This window comes from Atta colombica, unplaced genomic scaffold (assembly GCF_001594045.1).
Source record: "Atta colombica isolate Treedump-2 unplaced genomic scaffold, Acol1.0 scaffold105, whole genome shotgun sequence".
NCBI lineage: Eukaryota > Metazoa > Arthropoda > Insecta > Hymenoptera > Formicidae > Atta > Atta colombica.
This window is the reverse complement of record NW_017259190.1, coordinates 4,204,895-4,224,967: the sequence shown is the minus strand read 5'-3', so window position 1 is coordinate 4,224,967 and position 20,073 is coordinate 4,204,895. Positions and strand designations below refer to the sequence as shown.

The following is a 20,073-nucleotide window of genomic DNA, read 5'->3' as shown; positions in this document are numbered from 1 at the left end:
TATATATATATATATTTATAGTTATGAATTATGCATAAAAATATACAGCTTTATAAAAAGTTATTTTTAGAGTAGTAACGAAGAAGTTATTTGAACAAAACTTGGCTTTCTAATAACAATTGACGATTGAAAGGGAAAAGGAAATATAAATATAATCTATGGTATCAGTTCTGTTGCAATGCCGTTGTTTGATAAATAACTCATTAAGATCATCAAGTATCAAGTATTATACGTCAATGCTTTTATCAGCAAATTCTCTTGTTTGAGTTTCAACAATTGGATAATAATGGGTTCTTATCATAATAAGTTGATCGATTATCGTTGCTACGTTAATTTATCTCTAGAAATGAAGGAAGACAATCTCAATTTAGCGATCTTAAAATTGTCGCTGTTTTTATATGCTCAATTATCAGGAACAATAATTTAATGAGCATAATATTATTTTATGTTGGTAAAATAACGTAAGAAGCAATTGCCAAAAAATAATAGAAACGCTTGATATTCATCTAAAACTGCTGGAAAAATAGTACTTAACATTCAAAATTTCTTTATAATTTTTCCTTCAATTAAAGAACTGAAGCGTTTAGATAAAAATATTCTCTAATGATTTAAGTATAACTTGATTTGGAAAATGGAAAAAAAAAAGTATGTAAAGTTAGAACTTATAAATTCACAATCGTAAATACGATTAATAAAAAAAAGGTAATTCGCTTTTAATTTTTAATTTTTTTCTCTTCTGACATCACAGTTGATCGCGACTGCAGTGACCGGACCTTTAATATCGATGCAACCATTGCATCAGTCGTCTATCGATTTTCTTGAACGAAACGGCATACTATTTTAGAAAGCGATCGCGTTTCGCCAGCTCCATAGTTTCCCGCACACGTCAATAAGAAGAAGAGAGAAAGACTCTATCCGTTATCGTTTATCAGTGACCTCGCGCGGTCACGCCTTTCCGATAACAAGAAAGAACGGCCGTTCTCTATCTCGCTTTCAGTCTTTTCGTCTTCGAATGTTTCATTCTCACGAGCATCGGGATGTAGCTTTCTAACAGCATTCAAGTGCGCTAGTATTAATCGCGTATCTATCGACTGTTGCCAGTCCATCACTTATCACGCAACTTTTTTTATATTTTCAATGTTACCTATATCTCCTTCAAAAAAAAAAAATCAAAAATCAAAACGAGATCTTATGAAATTGACTAAAAAAAAAAAATAAGTTATTTCATTTATATTCCTCCAAAGTTTGTTCCTTAAACAGATCTGCGTCATTAATTGCTCGAAGAATCACGGTATGGCTCGATATTTTCATGGAAAAAAATATCAATTCACAATGGCTAAAAATCTATGATTCGAATTATACATAGGGTGTCACTTCGAGACACCCTATGTATAGTTAGAATTCGTGACGCATCGGCGGAGCGATATAAAATCAGACAACGGGATGATTCGACTGTGGTCGACCATCGAACAGTCACACGGCATGACGCGGCCCTCAGCAACGACGAAATGCACGATGTTGTATGATCCGGTCAGAGAAAGAGAGAGATAGACCGCCGACCGACCGACTGATCGACCGACCGGATGTCACTTCCTGTTCACTTCGTCTGTCCCGCGCATCGTTCTAACGCAAACTCTACTCGTTCATTCTTTCTTCATCTCGCCCAGTCTTCAGTTCTCCTTTCCGAACATTTTCGTCGCTTAGTGCAACATGTTATATCACCTTCATCAGTGTTTATCAGCTAAAGCTTCCATACAAAAAAATATACATACTGATCGCAAGTAATAATTACGTGTATCAAATATTTCGAAAAAGTTCATGTATCTACAAATCTGTAAATTCATCCCAAGCATCAAATTCCTAGTGAATTTAATCTTGAATCAAGATTATTAAATTAAAACAAATTTAATGTGCTTACTATATAAAATATAAATCTTCCTCGATCAATTTTATAATAATACGTTTTCTTCAAAGGAACTTAATTTTTGATTACTCCAAAAAGTAAAAAAAACCTATTATTTTTTTGTGTGTGGCATCACAAAATAATATTAATCAGGAAAATCAGCAAAAATCATGCAAATTTTTTTTTCACCTCTATCTCGAGATAAATCAGTTTTTTCTTTGATGATATAACGTTTCTTAATGACTGTACATGTATTGTAATAAAATTCGGGTCGCCTGCTGACCTTGCTTCTCGTTATCGCACTTGTAAGCAACCAGATCCGAGGTATGTCTTGGATAAGAGGGCGGGGGGATTCTAACGACATACCGCTGCTCTATATCGTTTCCATTTTATAATACATCAGTTATACCGTGAGATGCGAGAATGCGAGCGAGCGTTTTTATCAAATCGGCATACATTATCGTAGCGTAGTCGTTAATTGGATGCGCTTCGCCAGCGTGTATCTCGCGCGCTTTCTTCTAAGGACGACGAGAGGGATAGATCCAGGATATGCGCCACATACCGGAGAAACCTACGGACGCCTCTCGCTTACTCTTGGACGCGTCACGCTCTATTAGCGGGCGGACACGCGCCCGTGATAACTCGGAATGTACGTTTTCGGTTTTTCTTTATTGTTACTTTAGAAAAATTCCCATCACGCATCTCGTGTCGCCTGATTGTACCGGATGGTAATTGCAGCCGATTTGGATTCTTCGTCAATTCAAGATATAATATACCGTATACACTATAAATTTGCATATAAAATCCAAATTATGTATATCTCTAATTAAAAGACGGGAGATGTATATTCATAAGTAATAAATAACTTTTAGTAATTTCTAAAAGTATGTTAATTTTTCATAAAAAATTTTTCATTTTGCCATTGAATATCACGCGTATAATTTCAACAATATTTTAATTATAAATAATAGGGAGCATACAGCCACAACACTAGATGTTTTAAACGGAAGTCATATATTTAAAATTATCATGTAATAACGTAGTAAAAAATTTTATAGAATCTGAAAATTCCGTATTTTTCACACGAAGTCACACTTTGCTTCTTGTAATAAGAAATCTTAATGTAATAGAAAATACTTCATAAGCGATTGAATATTGTTCAACTTCAATTTCTGGACTTCAACTTAACGAGTTAACTTCTGTTAACTCGTACCATAACGATTGTAAAATTGTTTTATCATCTTTTTTGACTAGCTTTCATCATTTAATTTTTATGTATTTCTTTAACATCTTGATATTGTTATGTACAGATGATGGTCAAATCTTGACCGAAACATCTACGTTATTTTATTAGATGATAATTTTAAATATATGACTTCCCTTTAAAAAACATCTAGTGCTGTACGCTCCATATTATTTATATTTTTAAGCCTTCAAACAATTCACAAATATTTTATAATAACGGCTCGTAGTTTTCATCATTAAAGTATCACTTACGATTGTAATTTATAATTACTAAAAAAATATCGTTCCGATAATATCGTTCCCAGTGCAAAGATTAATCTTGTAAATATCGCGTAAGGGGATCGCGGACACCCGGTGTGTCGTCGCGTATTCCATCAAGGTGAAGAAACGGTATGCGCGGTATGCGCGCACTCGCGCGTACGAGAAGGAACTCTTTCGCGCGCAGGCAACAAGCAGATGTACGAGTGGTGCAGTCGCATCAATTGCATTTTTCCGCAACTTAAGCTAACAACGCCGTACGCACGTTAAAATGTACGTCTAAACGATTGAACGTTTAAAAGAATTCAATTCAATTCGCGGTATCAGAGCGTACCGATTTCCTTCCTTAATTGAATTCGAGAAAGCCGAAAGGTATCGGAATGCATGCAAAAAACAAAATCAAATTATGGAAATAAAATCGTGTCAAATTATAAACTCAATGATGAATTTATTGTAATTTATCTTCCGATTTTAATTAACGTATAGACTTGACATTCGCGCTCGAATCGTCAAAATTAATTCTTCGTCGGTTGAGGAGGCAAAAGTGGGCTGCATCTCGCGCGTCAGGCTGCATCAGGCACTCTCGCAAATGGCTATAATTCATCGCCGTTTACATACGCACGGACACGTACGGACGCGTACGAACATCCGTCCTCGAAGGCGCACCGCTCGAGGCGTAATCGAATCGAGCGAGTGTCGCGTCGCGTCGCGGCGCCGCGTCGGTGCATCCGTCGCGTCATCGACGAGGAGCGGCGTGCATCGTCGCCACGGGAAGGAAAGCTATGCACGTTGCCCGCGTTTCTCGAACGACACGTACTATCTACGTGAGCGGTGGCATGAATGCGCGCGCGGCTGCTGCATTGGCCGCATATACGCAACTCGCAGAACGAGGCAAGAACGAGGAGGAACAACGCAACGCGTAACACGAACGCAAGCGGATGCGACATTGACTAAGTAACGATCGATCGATCGACAGAATTGGGCGGAATTGGGGACAACAATTACTCCTTCGAATGATTCTTAAGAAAATTTTTCTCTTGAAAATAGTTCACGATGATAATGTCGATAAAAAGCTTTCAACAAAAATATCATTTGCAATGAACCAATGAACAAATAACAAGTTACTACTAGTATCTACAATATTTCAATTTCTTCTATTTTTCTAAATCTATTTTTTAGAATGAACCTTACTCTAAAGAATCAAGTCTCACTCTTAAAGAATGAAAATTGAACTCTTTTTCACTCTTTTTCAAGACTGGATCAATTTTCATTTTTCTAGATCTAAGAATTAGAAAAAGATTAAGAGTTGAACCGAGATTAAGCGCATTGTTTTTTTCAATATAAAATGTCCTATGTAATGATAGAAAAGTGGAAACCTATAGCTTATTAATAATTAACTTGTACAATAAAAATGCGTTTACACTTATAAATTACTTAGATCCGCTTAGAGTTCCGTCAATTTGTCATTATTCTAAAGTAACTGTTCGAAAAAAACGAAAAAAAAAAAAAAAAAAAAAAATCATACGTATATTGGTAATTTGTACAAAATTTCGATTGAAACTTCAATAATAAATTATGAATTTTACGAAATTAATACGTACACTGCTTTAGTGCAGCGACACACCTTCTCTAATAAGTTCAAAAAAGCTCGTCTAATGCCCATTTCTACAATGTAGTTTAATTTTAATCTCGGTTCAATAAACTCTTCATCTTTTTCTAATTCTAAGAATGAGTCGAAACCAAGTCGAAACCAAGATTAAAGTTAATTTACATTGATAGAAAGGAGCATAAGAAAGGAAAGAAAAAAGGAAACAAACAGGGACATGACCGGCTGACTGCCTGGGCGTCTCGGATTTGACACCCTTTATCCGAGTTTAGGCTGGTGACGGATATTATTAGCCGGCGGTCGCATGCTTCCGTCTTCTTATAGCGCACAGGGGACAATGCTGGCGAGAAGAGATATGGGTAATGCGACTGAGTACGCGCTTTCGTCGATTTTGCACGGTAGCTGAAACCGAGACGATTACAAGTTCGGATTTCAGTGATACATCGAGGATCAAGGTTGCTATAAATTTAACATTTAGATTTTTCAAGATTCTCATACTGCACGCGATCGCATAAATTTGTGATTTTAATTTTAACAATTTGACAAGCCTTTTTCTTATAAAAAAATATCGAAACATAAACGAATTTGCAAATTGATGATAAATAACAGCTTTCCATGAAGTTTACTTTAGAATTAGGTAATATATCTCTCAAGATTTTAATTAATTTTAATAGAACTTTCTAACCTATAATATCGACAATTTCATCGAGTCAACATCACTCTAAATGCATTGATTTATAATTGATTAATAATTGACTTAATTTTATTGATTATTACCGTGATACTAGTGTAATATAGATGTAATATATTTATAACTTGATATTAACATATTAATATAATTATAAATTTTTAAATTTATTAATATATATAAACTGATAAATTTGATAAATGTATCTTTATCATAATAAATGCGCTTTATAACACTTTATATGCTTGAAGATCTTTTAGTTTTTGTTAGAGAAAATATTTACGAAAATAGCATTGGGAACAATTCCAGAAAGATCAGGTAGGCTAAAAGGACCACTATTTTTGTGTGAGTATGCAAACGACGTTACGGTTGTATGAATTGAACCCTACAATCCCCATGGTGCGAATTTGTAAGTATAACCAATCAGCCTGTCACATTAGTTAAGTAATACGTTACTTCCGTCATATTGTTGATCAATCTATTTTTTCCTCACTGCTTGAGAACTGTAAATCCGAAACTTGCAAACATAGAATATGAAAACAACAGGTCCGGCATATTTAGATAAAAAATTATTTCATTTTTATAATTAAAATCACATTATTATTAATTATAAATACCGATTATCTACATTGCTATTACAATTTTCGCCATTTTATCATTTAAATTAGATTATTTAATTATCTGCTTTGTCTTGTTTTTTATCCAATTCTAATTTGCTATTCTAATTTAACTTTTTCCAAGTTTTAAATCTTTTCTTCTATAATTTTTCTTCTATAAAAATATTAATGATGTTGTAAAAATACATTCATCGTCAAAAAATAAAATATTTTGTCAATTAAAAAATGTTTCTCTTGTATAAAATATTACTTTTTGTTTAACAATCATAAATTAATGAGCGATATAGTAAATAAAATTTCTGCATCAGGAATGCAGACAATAAAATTCGAGCTCGTATTGCATATCAATGGCCAATTATAGCATTCCGATGTGCATACAGGGCAGTATACCTACATAAATACATATGAAATCAACTTCGATAGAAAGTCTGAAAGACAAAAAATAAATTTTTCTTGCATTACTATAATTTACATGAATTAGCATGTAGCGACTATGCGAATTTATTAGCTCATACGATCTAATGTTATTAGTACAATGCGGCAAACATGATAACTCAATTGATATGCCGTGAATATTTTTTTAGATTTTGAACGTACATTTTATCTATATCTATACAAGACCGTAACAAATTTATTTTATAAAAAATTTATTTTATTTTACAATTACAATATTTATTTAAATTACTCATTTTATTATTTACATATGCTATCGAAATACGCACAATGATGAATAACTTCAATTTATATGCTTATAATCTTGCATCTTGCATAAACAATTATTCTGATAATTATGGTTATGTGCATTTTATGAGTAATGTATAATTATCTTTATATAATATATTTATTTGCACAATTCTGTTACTATAAATAAATATAGAATTGAAGAGAGATCTATCTATTTCTAAACTTTTTAGTCCATTACATATTTTTCAGTATTTAAAAAAAAATTTATTTTCTTTCAATGTCAAATTAGATTGATACTTAATAATCTATACAGCCAAACTTGGAAAATCAACTTTCTGTCGAATGAATCATGCAACTACAGCGTTATGAATCATATGATTATATTGTGAGTGAAATTCTCAATATAAATATGTGTATATTTTTATATAATATTTAACAAGATTTTCAAAAAATATTTCTAGATGTACGAAAGAATACATTACTTAGTATATATTTTGAAATAATTCTCTTAATAATCCTTAATAATCCTTGACAATATCAGAGTAATAATATCAATTGAAAGTAGCAAAGAGCACAAAATATTTCTACATGATTGGATACAGAATTGTTCTACAGAATTGTTCTTTTTACAATAGACAAGTTTCATCTCATGCAGTGAGATAAAAAGTGCTGTTTTTCGTATTAGATGATGTAACGAAGGTGCACGCCATGCAGACAAACAAACGATGGACCTTGACTGCGTGTATCTAGGCCGGAGGCCCCCCCCCCTCTCTCTCTCTCTCTCCCTCCCTCTCTCTCCCCTCCCCCACTCTCTAATTTCAGATCTAGATCGTCTCAATCGCAACAATACCGAAGAGAGGATCCTTATCCAGCTGAGACGCAACGCGAAATTTTCCTCAATTTTCACAAAAAAGAAACTCTATAGCCCAAATATTGTAGTTCTCATTATCGAAAGATTACACTGAAAACACTTTCAGTTATTCCATCCATTTTTTCTACAAAATACAACATTAACATCATCCATTAAAAAAAATTCTTTTTTAAATCGACAAAACTCTGATAATAAAATTACGATAATCGTAACACTTTCTTCAAATAATTCTTTCTCACAATATTTTCTCATGTTTTTTTGTATTATTGACGTAAATATTTCGGACAGCCTGTCTGAATGAATAAAAAGATCTTACGAAAATTTTGAAATACATATCTTATCAGTTTTGCAAATACATTCTGCATAGCTTCTTCAAAATATCTCAAGTAATATAAATAACATAATCTCCTGAATAGTTAATAAACTATAATTAATAATATCGAATAAACAAAATATCCTGCTTGTTTGAAATCGGGCGAATGTCACAGCGTCGTATTGTGTGGTTAGATAGCTTCGATTTTCTTCACGAGTGTTTTAGCAACGACACGGCACGTTAGAAAGGCCACGGCGCATCGGACAGACGAGCAGACGGACGAACGGACGACCTTGACACCGGCAACGGCGGCAACCGGCGTCGTCATCGGGTACCGTTGTGCACCGTGTGCTGCCGGCCGGTAAACTTCGTGAATGGCGACCGTCGAGGAGGTGAAAACGAGGCGCTGAGGCCGCCAATGCAGGTGGAAACGATAAAGGTGCTCACACATTTGCGCAGATCTCAAGATTCAGTTGCGAGATTGCACGGCAATTTGTATTTCATACTTATGTAGAAAACGGTAGAAAAATTCACTCGCTACTAAGATTACAGAAATAATCTTAAAACACTGAAAAAAAATCTTTATAAAAAATTATAATTTTTTTCCAGCGTTTTTCCTTTTGTATTATAACAATTTAATCAATACTTTCCTCAAGGAAAAAATATTTTATAAATGACTAAGGCATGCTTGGCGACATTCAACATCTTTAAAATAATTTTTCTCTAAAAACAGACTTAAAAAAAAATGTATTATCTTGTTTTTATGCAAAGGATCTTTCTTTGTTCACCGTAACATTGACCGGCACTAATTGCACAATTATGCATAAGCACGTATTTTTCAAGGATTTACTTTCTTTCTTCCTAAGTTTTATAAATCGACGGATCGCAGCATTCTACCGGAAAGAGTTTGCCAAAAATTGAAAAAACGGTATTGAGAGAGGCACTGTCGACTAGTATAAGATATTGTTAAGATGTAGAAAAGGATGGCGGATAGTGAAGGGGTTGCATCAGAAGAGTGTGCGGTAGGGTGCAGAATAGGCGTAGAAAGGATGATATCGATTAACCACAGCGGTCGGCGCGATGCCGAAAGAACGAGTTCTCCTTCTCTTTCCACCGGAAATCCCTCTTCGATCTTGTTAATCTCGTTTTCGCGCACCTTCCGGTCTCGAAATAATCCCCGGTCGAGCGCGATAGGGTGTGGAATGGCAGCAAGAGGGTGAGATGATAATGACACTAATGCGATCCGTGATCGTTCCGCAGCGACAACAGGACTTTCCTGGGAACCATGGTTCCTTCAAAAATGTCAAATGTGCTGAAAAGCTATTCCAATCTTTTGCTCATTTATTATTACTCTCATGTTAACGCTTATTAAATATTATGTACTTATTGATGAATATCGATTAATTTTTTTTTTATTAATCTCATTCATTTGTTACTCATTAATTAAGTTTATTATTTATAATCAAATAATTAATGTCAAAGTACTGTAAGAGCGATTAAAGTATAAGGAAATTATTGCATTTGTTTCTCTATATATAAAAGAGATTAGAACTGATGTGAATTAGTTTAACGATCGCCTTCAATCATGATGGTGTTAAATTCTAATAAGAAATAGATAGGCGTAGGTATAAGTCACGATACTCGATAACCGAGGTACGGCTTCGGTTTTGTTTTCGCTCCAGTGCCCACGGCAAAAACTTCGGTTCGCCACAAAAACAAAGTGAAAAAGAGAAGTTTTGCGGTGCGCGCCGTGTCATTCACTCGATGCAATAGTTAGAATGCGTCGTAACTGTCAACAACATAAGCATTTGAGAGGTCTGAAGTCTGTATTACTCATTTATTATCTTATAAACGTTACGAAAATACTTATTTGATACTAATTATTAGAAGAAATGCAAAAAAGATAAAAAACAAAATAAGAAATATCGAAGGAATATTAAATATTTGAATATTTCATAATGTTTAAATATGGAGCAATACATTTCGCGATGAAGAGAAAACCCGTATATTCGCACTTCACCTTTATCGATGTATATGCATTTAATGATAAAAGGTATAATTACGGACCAATATAAACAGCCCAGATTTTTTTTTTTTAATGAAAATTTACTAAAATTCAATAAATTCTTTAAAATGAATTTCTTATATAAAAATATCTTACATTATGAAATATTATCAGGAAAAAAAACGAGGAAATATCGGAGTCCATTTTATGTTAGAACAGACTTCTATAGTCAAGAAATAATAATTCATCAATCATTATGAACAGTCCAACAAAAGATTCTAAGATATAGTTACAAGAAATGCTTTTCCGAGAATCTCTTGTAATCTAAGAAAACTGCATCGAAAAATAATGATATCTCTACATGAATTATTTTCACACTTTATGTGCGAGATATTACGGATATATTTCATATTCATAAATTAAGAATAAATATAAATTCAATTCTTTTTCGCATCTACGTGTGATTTTTCAATTCACGCGTCACGTGTAACGAAAATATAGTCGATATCATATGTGTTCTATCTTTGTCATATTACTTCAGATTACAAAGTGCAATCGAATTGTGACACGCGATGAATACAGATTAAACGGCGCATCGACCTGCTTGAAGAAGCGCTTCTTGAAAATCTTGATTAAATATTTGATGAGCAGAGTTTAAAGTACAAAAAGATGGCTACCATCTTTGATTATCTCCGACAGTTTCATCGCTCGTCACGCCATGATTGTGCAGTTCGACAAAAAAATCCACAGTAAAACAAAGTGTGAATCAATCACGCTGAACGCATTTGTATGCGTACGCTTAAACAACGACAAATAACGAACGATTCTCCACGTTCGATGTTTGCAGTCCGACTAGGAAATCTCGCGGAATATCGAACTTGATGAAATGAAAAAAAAAAGCACTTTTCAAATTTCACGCAACAGGAAAGATGTAAAAATATGTATATAATTATAGCGGAAAAATGTAGATAATTTAATAAAAACATCTCATTAAAAAAATTTCAATTAAAAAATTGTATTATAAGATAAATACTTTTGAAAATTATCTAGAAATCGAGAGAAGTTAACTTTTATAAAAATGTTCTCGCGGTAAACAAACTTCCAATCATTAAATGCAACTGTACGATTATTACTTATCATCACTGTGTATTAGAACACGATAAAAAAATATCGCATAGCGACAGTGACGCGCGACAGGCTGTGAGAAGATTGGAAAATTGAGGAGATAACGGTCCCGTTGTGTCGACGAGTAAACTTGGAAAGACATTAGCTCGTCGTTAAGCGACTTTCAAACCCGAAGGAAATCCGCGCGCGTTTGCTTTCTCTTTATCTCACGAGTTTATTTAGTCAAAGTGCGATTGTATTATCTGCACTTTCGATAAGGACACAAACAAAATAGGTACACGGTTATCTGTCTTAAAAAAAAAAAAAAAGCGATAAAAAGACAGGTTTTTTTTTATACCGGTATGCGATCGATCTTATCAGGCGATTCTTCGAACCTCAACATGATTCCGATGACAATTGATTACCGTGAATTCGAAGAAGCAAAGTGCACTCACAATGATAACGTTTCTTCTTTTCTTCGTATACGATGTATAGTCCACTGATCAAATGATCTCATGGACAGGAATTTTAAATTCTGATATTGCTTTGTCTTACTAATGTTATCTGTTTAAAATGTTTTAAAGCAGAACCTATTCTCCTTTATAAAATACAGGATCCAATACTCCTGTACGCCAACAATATTGTTACACAATTGATTCTCGGAATTGTTGAATTAAAAAGATACAATAAGATCTTGTATCACGGAGCCCTTAACATTCGCACGTTTATGCACATGCATGTATGCGTACGCGTTACAAAGTGTAAGGTGCATGTCTGATATCGTGATGCGATGCTCATTAATTGCATATTATCTCGCGGCAATTAATGCGTGATCTAGCCAATTACGAGCGAACGAGGTGCGAAAAGATTTAATTACTCAACGCGTTTTTTTCGCATTTCTCACGGAAAATTATTTCGTCATCATTACAATTTCACGATTAACTTCTAAATGCATATATTACTTGATTATAGATTATTTTTTAAGTGTTAAATTATTATTAAAATCTCTCGATTGCATCATAAATAATGATCCTCTGCGTCAAATTTAATTACGACTTTTTTTTATTACATATGCTATGAATTTACTTATTTACATACATGGACTGGCTTTAATTAATATGCAAAACTCATCTACACTCAGAAAAAAATGACAGTGATATGACTATGAAGGTAACAACTATGCAAGTTTTATATCTAGAATTAATACACATAGTTGAGTAAATTATTATATGTCTGCAATAATTAGAAAATAATTCATTAAATTATTTACGTTAATTCTACATATAAAACTTACCTAATTGTCACCTTTAGTTGCTACTACTGTTTTCTGAGTTTACGTATGTATTTAAAAACTAAATCTCGCAAGCACCTTCATTAAGCAGAATCAAATTAGCAAAATTAAATCAGGTCTGTTGAAATATTTAGTACGCAAAGTACTTCAAAAGCAACGTCAAGTCACCCAGTATAAGAATCGCCTAATTATCGCACCGCGGTGAAAACGTGCATAAAAGAAATCTCAATCGAGACAGTGCTCGTCGCGAGAAATGAACAGCTGTTTTGTACAATGACTCCTCTCGATGACAACGATCACGGCAAAGTAACTTGAACCCGTTCATCGTGCTCGATAACCTCTTCTCTCCCGACGACGATGACGACAGTTAAACAAGGATAAATCTTGCGTACCATTTCCACGATACTCTATTATTAAAAACGCATAATAATGCACTTTAAAATATCATCAATACGTCTTTGCAAAAATTAAAATAGATTACTAATAAATTAACGATAAGGTTGTATATTTTTCTCTTCGGTCAGATTTGATCGATAATAAGAATAAAAGAATTTTTTTCTTTTCAGACTAAGACGATAAAGTCTTTTGACTTTCCTCCAATTCTTGAGATCGACTTCTGAGTTTTTAAAGGATTAATTACTGACCCCGCAAGGGACAGTGGGATGCCCATTGAATTTCTAGCATTTGGCGTCTCAGGTTCCAAACTAAAATTAGCAACTTGTACAACCGAGAGAACGCCGTTGCAACTTGCAACACCGTACTATTCGTCGCCGAATTCCTACTCTCGTCTAGTGAGACACATGCCTTTCTAGACATCTTTTTCGACCCCGACTGTCCCCTCTCCCCTTGCTCTGTTCTCAACGAGTTCGTTCTAACGCTCACTTCGCGAAATTACCTTGCCATGAATGTTACAGGCGGCATTTTTTTAAATACCATAACGCTTATACTTCACATTGCTAATTCCATTTTGTCGATCTCTCACTTTTATTCATAAAATGTGAGAAACAAAAAAATATATTTAGCTAAACTTATACTAGTCCTTGAATCGTCGCAAAAATGAATAGTTTAATAGTGAGATTATATTTGTTTCTCCGAGAGAAAAAAATTCAAAGCTTTAGCCATTACAAATTAAAAGCCTTGAAATATTTGGAGCCCTATTAAAATAAAATGTTTTTAAATAAAAAAAATGTTTTTAAGAAAAACTGTTTTTCGACGACTTTCCCAGCTAGAAACATCTTTAATTTTCTTAAAACCCCTTCAAGATGTTTAACACATTTTTCCTGAAGTGTATAATATAAAAATAGTTTTAATTAATGTACAGCTTATAAAGTTAGACATTTATTTATATCCTATGTTATTTTATAACACTAATTATTCTCAAAAATATATATTGATATACTATAAAAATATGCCAACATATATTTTATTGTATCCATTGCTTCATAAGAAACATTTCGATTTAAAGGTCAATGTTTTTGCTTATATAGTACATTTAACATTTCACAATTTATATCAGTGACATATTTTCAATAATAACAACGTGCTTGCTAATTGTAGAATTTAAAAGTTTTTATCATTCTACTTAGAAAATGGAATAAAAATAGAATGCTTTTTGTCGAAGAGAAAAATGTTCCCATTTCTGGTCACTTTTAGAAAAGATAAAGACTGGAAAACTTTGATTTAGTGAGGCTTAATGAACTCGTGTGCAATCTTAGCCAATATAATACGATACAAACAAATACTAGACTCGTTTATCTTGAAACAGATTTATCGTAAATTCTAAATAATGTATTAAGCTGAGACAAATAAAATACTCCAAATGAAATATCTGAACGAATAATATATCAGCCGTCTGTCGAGTGTGTAGAACCGCGCTAACTCGCAGGATTACGAGAAAAAGGGAAAATATGTGGCCGAAAGGAACTCGGGACGGATCGAGTGTTCGCGAGAGCGAAAGAGGAGCGCGGCGGAGAGAAAAAGAGAAAACGCAAAGCGGATAGTATAGAGCAACGGGGGGAGGGTTACGGCAGACATAGTGAGACGGTCGAAAGAGGCATGGATGGACGGACAGACGGACGGACGTTCTGGCGGGGGAGAAAGAGAGAGGGAAGGAGAGAGAGAGAGAGAGAGAAAGAGACGACTGGGTGGGGCAGCAGCCAGACGCCCCGCGGCAAACTGTCAAACTACAGCGGCGGTTCCGCAAGCCGTCCCTCCGTCCTCTCGTCGCCCGTTGACCGCCCCCATGATTAAAACTCACTATGGCTTTTCCGCGACTACGCGTGTGCGCGCGCGCGCACGCGCGAATGTTTCCCGATATTCTCTGGTAGACACGAGCAAGCGCCCGCGTGCGGAAACGAGACTTTGAGAAAGCATATCATCGGAGAAGGAAGAGATAAGAGGAGGGGGAACGAGAGAATAGAAGATAAGTTAGGTTAGGTTAGGCACTCCTTTGCCTACAATATACCATGCTTCTGCATTCCGAATTTATTTGGAAGTCGTTTGTCAAGTTCCCGGATTCCATCCTGCCACGCTTCGCGTATATAAGAAACCTTCAATGGAAAAAAAATATATATATTCTTATACTTTTCATAGAAACGAGAAGCAGAAATGAAAACAAATGCCAAGGTAACTGGACAATAAGTCGCGATATCGCGTTTCTTGGAGGTCAGAAGTCCATTAGGTAAACGTATAAAGCAAGTATCATTTTCCCAGAATTGTGACGATACATTCTACAAAGAAACATAGCCTTTTGGGTATGGAAAGGTCTTTCGGGAACAGATCCAAATAAATGTGCAGAAAGATATCGAGCCATTGCACAAACTGTGGAATACGAGGCGGATAATGGCGAGAAAGGAGAGAAGGATGATGAGGGATACAAAGCGCGAATACACAGGGCATCGTGAGTTCGTCGTCGCACGCCACGTTAGCACGCGCTCGCGCGCACGACAGAGCTGCGCGAAGTAAGCGGCGAGTTGCACGCGCACTGCGCACCCGTCGTCGCCGTCGATCGGCTGAGAGGGTTCAAGGAAGAGAGAGATAAAGAGAACGAGCGTATGCGCATTTGTGTGTGCGTATGCGTATGCGTGCGGTGTGTGTGTGTGTGTGTGTGTGTGTGTGTGTGTGTGTGTGTGTCACAGAGGACAATCGTATACTTACCATCATTTTATAATTGATCTTCCGCGCGGCCACGTTTTCCATTCTCACAGACATGGTCGCAATGTGGCTGTTACCGAAGTAGGAAGTACAGGAATCCGTCACGTCGCCGGTGGAGGATAGAAGCTACTACAGCCGCCGATGAGAATAATAACAATAACAAAATACGCCGGCGCGACGGTGCGCAGCCTAAAAACCACCGTCAGCCGTCGCCGCCGGTCGCTTTCGCGCCGCCACTCTGGTTCCTTCACCTCCTCCTCCTCCTCCTCCTCCTTTTTTACCTCCCGCACAGCCGTCGCTTCCTCCTCCTCCTCCGCCTCTTCCACTCGTTCGTCGGCGTTTCCTCGTTCTCGCCGTTCCGCGGCCGACGACGTTGTCACTTGCCGCACTGCAACACCGCGCGACGAGTTTCCTCACTCACCGCCGGCACTGATGGGACAACTGAGCAGAGAAAAATTACACACTGTAGCGCACTCGCACAACACGACACGACGACACGGCACGGCACGTACAGACAGACAGACAGATGACCAAAACGCAAATTCGTGCACTCTTTCGATTGGCCGCTCAGTGGAAACCGAAGCAAAACGAAGAGTGAGAGAAAGAAAGGAAATATACGTGTATAAGGCCGACGACGTAGTATAAGAATACCGGGCGAGACGCTGCTGCTTGCTCGGCGTGCAGCGACAAGGGATGGCCCAATGGCAGCGTAGGAGGGGGGTGGAGAGGGTAGGGACTGATCGTACCGTGCTGTACCGTACTGTATCGTACCTCTAGCTTTAACGGCCTAGTCACCGTCGTTATTATTGTCGTCGTCGTCGTCGTCGTCGTCACGAAATCCGACGTGATGATAAATCACTTTACGTCGTCGAATAGAGAAAGAGCAAACGTGTGCACGGTTAGAGACGAAGAATGCGAGAGAGGGGAAGGATAGAAAGAGAGAGATATACGTTGGCGATTCTATAAATTATGGAGGAAGAAGCGAGATAGAATAACGAGAGGGAGAGAAAGGAAAGAGAGAGAAAGAGAGGAGGGGAAAGGGGATACAAGAGAAAGAGGCCGCTGCCGAGCCGATGGCGATGCGAGCGACGACGGATGTCAAGAGGGTGTGTCGTGGAGCACACTTTTCATCACACTTGTAACGCTTTTAAATTACCGCACGGCACGCACCGGCGGCCGGTTAGTCGGTTGGTCTGTCGGTCGGTCGGTCGGTCGTGCCGTACACTCTCGCCGCTTGTGCACCTTTTTCCACGTACTCGACGAAGACGCCGTCTTTGATTTTCCTCTCGTTACTCTATACACGATACGAAATGAACGATCAAACGGACGAATACACGCCACGCATGCACCAGCATGCACGCACTGCACACTCGATGAGGGTTTCCCCGAAGAGGAAAAGAAAGAGAGAGAAGAAAAGAGAGTGAAAAAGAGCTCCCGATGCTGCGCCGCGTTGCGCCGCACCGCACCGCGCCGTGAAACGGAGAGATACGACTAACGGCGGCGCCGCGCGACCGACCGTAAAAACTGCACCGAGTGTAGATCGACCGCCGCTTACGCGCTTACTCGTTTCAAGCGCGATGCCGTTGCGGTTACGGTTGCCACCGCTGCCCGGCCGCTACTGACTACTATCGCCGAACCTCCAAGGCGGCGTCGCGTCGGCACGAAACCGTTGTAGATCGTCGACGAGACGATCCTCCGAATTTCTCTCCTAATGGCTCCTTTCCCGTGGAGAAATCAGTGGGGCGACCTCCTCGTTCACTCTCGGCGCTGACGTCGACGTTGCCGTTGCCGTCGTCGTCACGACAATCATCCAGCTAAACTACTAGCCGTTGCTTCACACACGTGCACCACACACATACATACACATACACAACGGCCGCTCCTTTTTTTTCTCTAATACTCCTCTGCCACGCTCTTCCTCCTCGTTCACCTCTTCAGTTCTTCCTCCGTCTTCGTCTCTCGTTTTCCCGCGCACCACGAATCTCTATCTCGAATTTCGCTACCTCTTTCACGATAAAACGGCTCTTTCCTTTTCTATCTCAACGGTTATACAAATTACACCGCGTGCCTCGCGGGGTGAGAGCACACACTTACTTTTTAATTTACGGCGCGTTATTACAAAAATAGAACTTGCGTGTAGAACGTGTAGTACGGAGCGTTTGGAGTGTCTTTCTTTCTCTCTCTCTCTCTCTCTCTCTCCTCCGTGTGTTTCCCTTAAATAAGATTAATGTACAATTGGTTAATTGTTACTATAGGAAACATTTAATGTGTGTGTTGTCTTGTAGGTAGAGACTAAGCTACTGCCCGGCGAGGTGCGCCCATCTTGCCCGAAACTGAGGGTAGTCGCCGATAAGCGGCGCTGCCATCGGCTGCACCGAACGATGGGGCTCCGGCGGCCGCGCCTGTCTGCGTTGCCGCCACTCAACACACGCGCGAGACTCGGCGTCGCTTCGGTCAACGTCGAACGCGAGCGAGAGGAAACGAATGCTCGTGTTGTTGACACGACGAAGATGGCTGATTCAACGAGCGCACGATTACAACGAAACGAGACGCGAGAGAAGGACTGGTGACGCGGCCACGCCGGCGAGTTTCGATGTGCTGCAGTTGGCAGTAGTGCGAAACGCGCGGAGCGCCGCGGCGGCGGTGGATTGCCGTTGGGGGGAGATGCGGTGAGCGAACGGAACGACCAAGAGGGTTGGGAGGGAGGGAGAGAGGGAAGACATTCATTACGCTCGCTCTCCTCTGAGAGAGTCTTATTGAACTCTGTCCGAAAACAGATCGTTTTTACTTGGAAACGATCTGTATAGTTGTATTTATCGTGACGAAAAATAGGGAAAAGAAATGAAAAAGTATTTTTATCAATGAATAATGATCGAGTGTGCTGATTGTGCCGAACGTCCTGCAAGTGTCAGACGGACAGTGGCACGTCGTTGCTAATTAAAGGTCAGAATCACTGACTGAAATAAATTCATAAAGTGAAAATGTAAAGAAAGCTTCTCGGCGTAGGAGAAGTTAGGAGCAGAAAAGAGAGAAGGAGAGGGAGAAGATATCGAAGAGAAAAGGGTTGGATAACGGCGCGTACGCTCATCCTCGCTCATCCATTCACTGCAGCCACGCAAAAATCGAAATGCGTGTTTAGTCTACTCGCTTGCACGAAAAAAAACATGCTCATTACCAACCTGAACGGATGAATCGCACATGAGTCAATAACGTCTGATAATTTAATGATAACGTGAAAAGAGAGATCCGCGAATCTTTTGTCCGGAATCCTGACATACTCTCTTATATAGTACAGACCTTCAAAGGACATTCTAAAAATATCCAACTAGGACGTATGTATATGCATGGGCGTAACCAGGATTTTGTTTAGGGGAGGGGGAATCAAATTGGAATCGAACTGAGACTTTTTAACCCGGGAATGGGATGGAGTAGCCGATTGATATGGACTATTAGACTTGTTTTGTTTTATATTATTTTTAATTAATTACTAGTAGATAAATCACATATTTAAACTAATTTACTTAATTTTTTTTTTAAATTGTAAACTGATTCTTCGAACTGGAAAAACTTAAATTTTATAACACTATAGCCGTTTTGGATTCCCAGAAAATCTTTCTACAACTTCCATCTCTAATTCTTCTTTTTTGAAAATTAATTTCGTAATTGTGTAATTTTTTTCTAATTATTTTTGTGCTTTACTCTCGATTACATTCATGTCCATATATATCTTCTAAACATTCTGAAAACATTCCTGAAAACTATCCCAGGAAGTCTCCGTATAGATTGTCGTGACGAAATTTTTCTCAACAAACAAAGGTTCAATTGATTCTCGAGTTTAATCTTCGCAGCTGAGTTTGTTTAAATCTCCGTAGCGCATTCATTTGTGCAATTTACTTGGCCATGTACAAAGTCCGCTTCTCTAGAGAGTTTCCGGAATTCGTAGTCGGCTACCTGAAAGGGACGAGCCGTCGAGAGAAAGCGAGATAGAGAGCAGAGAGATACAGTGAGAGGGACGAGGAGAGCGAGAGGAAGAAGCCGGCTCTCGCGCTCTCTTTCCGCAGACCGAAGGATCGATTGTTCCGATCTTTTCGCCGTTTCTGCAGGGGTACTTCCATGGAAAAAATTTTATATATCAAACCAATACAAACTCTCTACTGAAATTATTATTGTTTCGTTTTTTCAATCAGAGCTAGAATCCTGTAAACGCAAAAATATTAGAAATCCTCTAACACAGTTATTTTTTCACTAATAAAAAAAGCGTGATACGATAAAAAAAAGAGATGCAGGAAAAATAATTAAAGAACAATATTTTGTCCAGAATGGGAATATAAGAAA

General features: G+C 37.6%; 1 long non-coding RNA gene across 4 annotated transcripts in view; it reads right to left on the bottom strand.

The window, feature by feature from the left end:
• The window catches only part of LOC108690420, an 18,571-nt gene extending 394 nt beyond the window's left edge, over positions 1-18,177 (bottom strand). Inside the window, exons 1-2 of one of the 4 annotated variants that reach the window (XR_001931886.1) lie at positions 17,302-18,177; positions 15,742-16,179 (exon numbers count right to left, since the gene is read on the bottom strand). This is a non-coding gene — a long non-coding RNA (uncharacterized LOC108690420). Of the gene's footprint in view, positions 1-15,741; positions 16,180-16,250; positions 16,889-16,980; positions 17,280-17,301 lie in introns of those variants that run through there. The other 3 variants (XR_001931887.1, XR_001931885.1, XR_001931888.1) reach the window with 3 other exon arrangements.
• Positions 18,178-20,073: the final 1,896 nt, after the last annotated feature.